The 6,087-nt window shown below is 45.7% G+C and overlaps 1 pseudogene; it reads right to left on the bottom strand.

Moving 5' to 3' along the window:
- Positions 1 to 3,814: 3,814 nt before the first annotated feature.
- On the bottom strand, positions 3,815 to 5,402 carry LOC147970838 (uncharacterized; annotated as a pseudogene).
- Between the last annotated feature and the right edge of the window lie 685 nt (positions 5,403 to 6,087).

The raw sequence follows: 6,087 nt of genomic DNA, 5'->3' as shown, positions 1-6,087 counted from the left end.
GACTGGATGGATATTACTCAAAAATCAGTTTCTATACACGGATGTGTACTGTGATGCAATTCAATACGAGGGTATTGTGTTTGCTGCCACCACTCGTGGCACTATTTTTGCATGGAATCCTTATGCTTTCGGCACGTTTGTCTTCCACCGTAATTATAATTGTTTCATCCACATGCATGCGGGTTAGCTAGTTTCCCTTTACTAATTAACCTTCTTGTGTTTCCAAGGTCCTGTGAACATTCTACCACCTATACTTGAAAAATTTTATAACCAAGGGGGAGATGATGATGATGATGATCACGAGCATGAGGACCCATATACTCAGTGGCTCCTGGCAACTTATTCTGATGGATCACCTCTTCTTGTCTGTATACAGGGAACTGCTGATGTTACTAAGGAAGCAGGTGTTGTCTCCCATGGTCGCACGCGCCGGACCTATTGCAATGCAACATCCCTTGCAGGGTATTCGGGATGGATACTACAGTGCTAGCGCCAACACCTTCTCCCTGGTTAGTATTGATACTCTTGGAGGAAACTCACTCTTCCTTGGACAAAACTATCCAATCATGGTGAAAAGCGATCCAGCTGCTGTTGACACAATGTTACTACCATTTATGAGAAGCAATTGTATCTGTACCATGGACATTGCTATGCTTCCTACCGTGGCTATCACAATATGGGTCATGAAATAGGCCGCTTTAGCCTGGATGATAGTCTTGCGTTGGTCTCAAGATTGACAGTAGCTGGCCCTTCTGAGACATACTCTTCTGGTTCAAAGCAAGCGTTTCCAACACCGAGGATTCGTTGAGCTGAAGTTCATTTCATTGCTCGTTATTTGTTGTGTGATGAAAACGTTAGTATTTACTAGAATGTTTTGGTGGAACTAATCTATAATCAAACATGTATCCTCGTTGTCATTGTGTGTTGATGACTTGTTGTGTGTAATGAATGGTACATTTGCATATGCATGTCATAAACTCAATTTATAAATGGTTTTCGACTCACTTCTTGGAGTGTTAGTGTCGTAGTAGTATAGCCAGCATCCATAGTAGTATGAAGTTGCCACATCACATAGAGCCAACCAATAGTTAGTTCTAGTTAGATCAACTAGAGCTAGGTGTCGCACGGAGGCCGAGAAATATGGTGATAGCGTGACTGCGTGAGGTGGGCTTGTACGTAGTATGATGTAGGCACAGGGCTTGCCGTGTTTCCTACTCCTCCGGTCTAAATGTGGAGAAGATTTGGTTGAGTTCTTCTTCCTTTTGTCGACACGTGGGACATCCAGCATCCAGGTCGTGTCATGCAAGAAAATGGAGTGGTAGTTGAAAAGCCACGTGATGTGCATCTTGGGATAAACTGTAAATAGAATCTTACTACTCCTTAGTAACTCCAAAAGCGGCCACCGAAGATCTTTATTAGATTTGTTTTCCATCACCAGCACGTCGAGGTGAAAGATATGCAGGTTCAGTGGGCCCTCTTGCGTTTTCACTGACATGTGGGACCGCATGTGAGCAAACAGACAATGGGCTCTGCACGTCTGCTGGCTGGCTGAGAAGAGACATGGAGGAGGGCTGAGCACGGACTCCAGGAAATTTGTTCTACATAACCAGCACCTCGATATAGGCTCGATATAGTGGGGGTGGCATGGGCCATAACTAGCATACACGTCTAGCAGTACAGCACACGCCACCCACACGAGTCCCATCCGACACCAATTTTCTTGGAGTCCACGCTACAACCATCTCTTCTCCCTCTTGTTTTCTCAGCCATCGCGCGATGGGCAGGGTGGTGGTTTGCCGATAGTCGGTTTGCTCAACTGCGGTCCCAGTTGTAAGTGAAAATGCAACACAACACGCATTCCCCCCTGAGCGGCGTGCCGGACCAACCGTGTGGGGGTGCGACGCGAACACGGTAGGCTTTTTCTTTTGAACTTGTAACTTGTAAAATTTGGTTCTGCTCCATGGTGCAACCGATAGATAGAAATAACGATTTTCCCTAGAGTAATGAGAAGTTTGGTTCTAGCACGGTTCATGCATGGAGTACATACGAAAATTATGAAGTTGATGCGAAAGGTAAGATAATTACTACTGTAGTACCATATACTACTGCATGGATTTGACGGAAAGATAAAGATACATACGGATCTATCAACGACATCCTCACGCCCTAGTGCTCCGGGTCACCAACTGACGTGTGAGGAGCAGCGGCGTTGGCCGCGAGCTCAACGTGCTTCTGAACAATGCCATCCAAGGTTGCCCTGCGGTCCAAGAAGGCCAGCGACCTATCGTCCTCCTCTAGCACGTGGTAGTCCTTGTGGACGATTTGCGCGTAGACGTGGGTGATTATGGCGATGGTGTCTTGCTGCGCCAGGCGCTGTGCGGCGAGCGCGACCTCGATGTGGACTTTCTCCGGCGCGACGGCGGGCAGTCGCAAGGCCACCAGTGTGCCGAAGAGGTTGTCACCATAGAGGCTGTTGAGGGTGGCAGGCGTCGCAGAGCCTGGGCGCATGGGCTGGAGGCGTATGTCAATGTCGTCCGCGAGCTTCTTGACGAGGGTGAACTTGTCGAGGAAGTCGACGATGACCTCATCGAACAAGGAGACGAAGCTTCCGTCCAAGCGGCCTCTCGCCCTGGTGGCCTCAAGCACGACCTGAAGACATTCCTCGGTGTCGGGCCGCAAGCTGACATCGTGGACCATCTGGCACAGCCGGCTGATGCTCGCGCTCATTGCCTCCATGGGTCTAGCTTCTAGTTAACTGATCTTGCGATTGGAGTAATCACTCTTGCCCTTGGTTAGGGTGCGTAGGATTTTGTAGACAGGACTGGCGGGGAGCCATTATATGAGAAGTGTTGACTGCGTTGCATTCATGTGTGTGTTGGCCATCTACTCCTCGGCCCTCTACTGCACCTGCCTTTGGCTGTATGACAGGTGGGCCAGCCACCTGTTGGGCCCACGTGTCATACACCCAAACGTAGGTGCAGTAAGTCGATGAAGCTATGTCCCTCTCCGTGCCGATGCAGTATAGTCATCTCACCGGACCTCTAGTTGGGGCCAAACGAGAGAACTTTGATGTTTACTAGTTTATTGGTCCCCTTTGCATTTTGCGCCAAGTTTTGACCTTTGATTTAACTAATAAAATGTTAATGCATGTAACCAAAAATGTTGAGTAAGTCACCTTACGAAAACCAAATAATCACAAAACACTTAGGCATGGTACATTAACTCCCTGCTCGTTTCTTATTTCCTGACATATCAACCAATGAGAGATGTGGGCCGTGCATGCTTTCAATGACTTGGGACTACCAAACATGACATGCAGTGGTTAGTTCATTGCATGTAATCCTATTAATTAGCAAAAAGACATTAACTTCTATCGCTTTCCACTTCGTCTTGGTCATGGTGCACAACCTAAGAGCATGGTTAATAGTATAGCCAGTTGCTGGCTATATGATGTTGCCATGTCATATAGAGCCATCACTTGTAGCCACTCTGATGAGGCACAGACTAGCGAGATGCTAATTCGCGCGTGTAGATGGCCCGATCTTTCACGGTGCTGCTTGATCAACAGTTCGTCCTCTTGTTCCTCCTCGCAACCTTCAAGATAATTTTCACCTGCGTACGAAAATACACAAACGAAAATAATGACCTCCTCGGATCAGCACGTAGGCGTCGATGTGATGATCAACCCTCCGTCGCTAGTAAATTTCCACGATGGGAAAATCACAGATAATACACAAGATATGGCCGCCCGTAACTCGAACGTTTTTCTGTATATCTCATACTCGAAAATAAAACTCACAACTCATTTCCCCTGTTACAATGGCTGTGGCCCGTGATAAATAGCCATCTCCACGTGACTGCTCCGCTAAAGGGAAAAAAAGAATTAACACCTAAAAAAGTCGTGCAAGACTTGGACTAGAATAAGAAACAAAAATCCTAACCAATCACAACCGTAACTACTATTTAAGAAACTTCCTAATATAATATTCTTGCTAATTAGCATGCATGTATTTATCTAGCACGTAACGTGCGTTCCTTATTCCATGAGATTGAAACGAACATGCCTTTATCCATTGAGGGGGAGTTCTGAACGTGGGGATGATCTTCTCTAGTTTCGGCTCCTGCCCTTGGTTTTCTTGTTCAAGGGTCAATCCATGCATGGGTTCACGACTTCTTCTTCTCTGTTCTTTGCACGATATATCAGAAACATCAAGGCTGCTCCACACTTTCCTCCGTTGCCATACATGCTGTATTTGTGACTTTTGTTTCGGTCATTTGGCTGGAACAATATAGGTTGATCTTGAACTCGACACAATACTAATTCTGGGGCCACATAACAAACGCATTTGCCCATCAATGCCTCGATGTTTTTCCGTAGCATGCACCAAATTTGTTCGCACAAGTTTTGCTTTGCTTGTCATCTCTTTAGTTGGTTTGACTTGAGTGGTGACGACATTTGAAGATAAACCGGGTATTACATTGGTCGTATCATCCTCCCTTCCTTGAAGCGAAACCGTCCTCGGTTTCAAGTCTATTTCAAGCTTGATTTTAGACTCAGGAAATTGGAACTCTGTTTTTATTGCGCTGTCCGTCATTGGTTTCAGCATGCGTCGTCTTCCATCGTGCATGAATGTATATGTATTAGATTTACCTGCATGCACAGCGTCATGGTCATACTGCCATGGTCTTCCCAACAAGAGCTGGCACGCATCCATTGGCACAACATCGCAGTCGACTTTGTCAATATATTCACCAATAGCAAATGTCACACGTACTTTAAGTGTAATTTTTAATTTTCCAGAATTGTAAAGCCACTCAACATGGTGCGGTTTTGGGTGCCGCCACATGGACAAATCCAAAGCCTGCACGAGATCTTTACTTATGGCATTGGTAAAACTGCCACCATCAATTATCATCTTGCATGCACGATTTTTGATATTGCACTGTGTTTAAAAAACACTCCACCGCTGCCCCTTTGCACCACTATCATCTTGCACCTTCTCCACCAAAAGATTCAGCCCCTTCGTCGGTGCATCGTCTTCTTCCTTTATATCTTCTTGCTCTTCTCTTCTTTTAAGCAAACGACTTTTCCAATCTGCAGTGTACAGATCCACTGGCATAGGAATAAAATAAATCTGCTGGCCCTTCCATGATAGAGAGTAATTATTCTTCTTGAAATTTCGAATAGCGCCAACACGTTTTCACCATGGATTACCAAGTAGTAGATGGCACGACACCATGGACACAGGACAAACGTGAAAAAATTCTGCACAACAATATTTTCCCAGATCAAAAAATAGCAAAATCCGATGCGTAATTTTGATTTCACTTTTGAACCACTTCAGCATGTACGGCCTTTCAAGAGGTGCCATCTTCAGCCCCAATTTTTTCACCACCTCCATGCTCACCATATTGACTGCGGTACTCTCATCGATCGTCAGATTGACACGTCGTTCGTTCACGACGCAACGAGTGTGAAAAAGAGTGACCTCGCCAATGCCTTCCTCCTCCATCAATACGTTCCTGCTCAACATGTTGATGCTTGACTCCGTAGGTGATATTGCAAACTGAGTCGCCGTGACTAACCTTTGCTCTGAATACCACTTGATGAGGCACGGACTAGCGAGATGCTCATTCGCGCGTGTAGATGGCCCGATCTTTCACGGTGCTGCTTGATCAACAGTTCGTCCTCTTGTTCCTCCTCGCAACCTTCAAGATAATTTTCACCTGCGTACGAAAATACACAAATAAAAATAATGACCTCCTCGGATCAGCACGTAGGCGTCGATGTGATGATCAACCCTCCGTCGCTAGTAAATTTCCACGATGGGAAAATCACAGATAATACACAAGATATGGCTGCCCGTAACTCGAACGTTTTTCTGTATATCTCATACTCGAAAATAAAACTCACAACTCATCTCCCCTGTTACAATGGCCGTGGCCCGTGATAAATAGCCATCTCCACGTGACTGCTCCGCTAAAGGGAAAAAAAGAATTAACACCTAAACAAGTCGTGCAAGACTTGGACTAGAATAAGAAACAAAAATCCTAACCAATCACAACCGTAACTACTATTTAAGAAAC

This window comes from Triticum urartu, chromosome 5A, assembly GCF_056163025.1.
Source record: "Triticum urartu cultivar PI428250 chromosome 5A, HENAU_Tu73, whole genome shotgun sequence".
NCBI lineage: Eukaryota > Viridiplantae > Streptophyta > Magnoliopsida > Poales > Poaceae > Triticum > Triticum urartu.
Note: the sequence above shows the minus strand (reverse complement) of the source record. Positions and strands in the feature narration are given on the sequence as shown.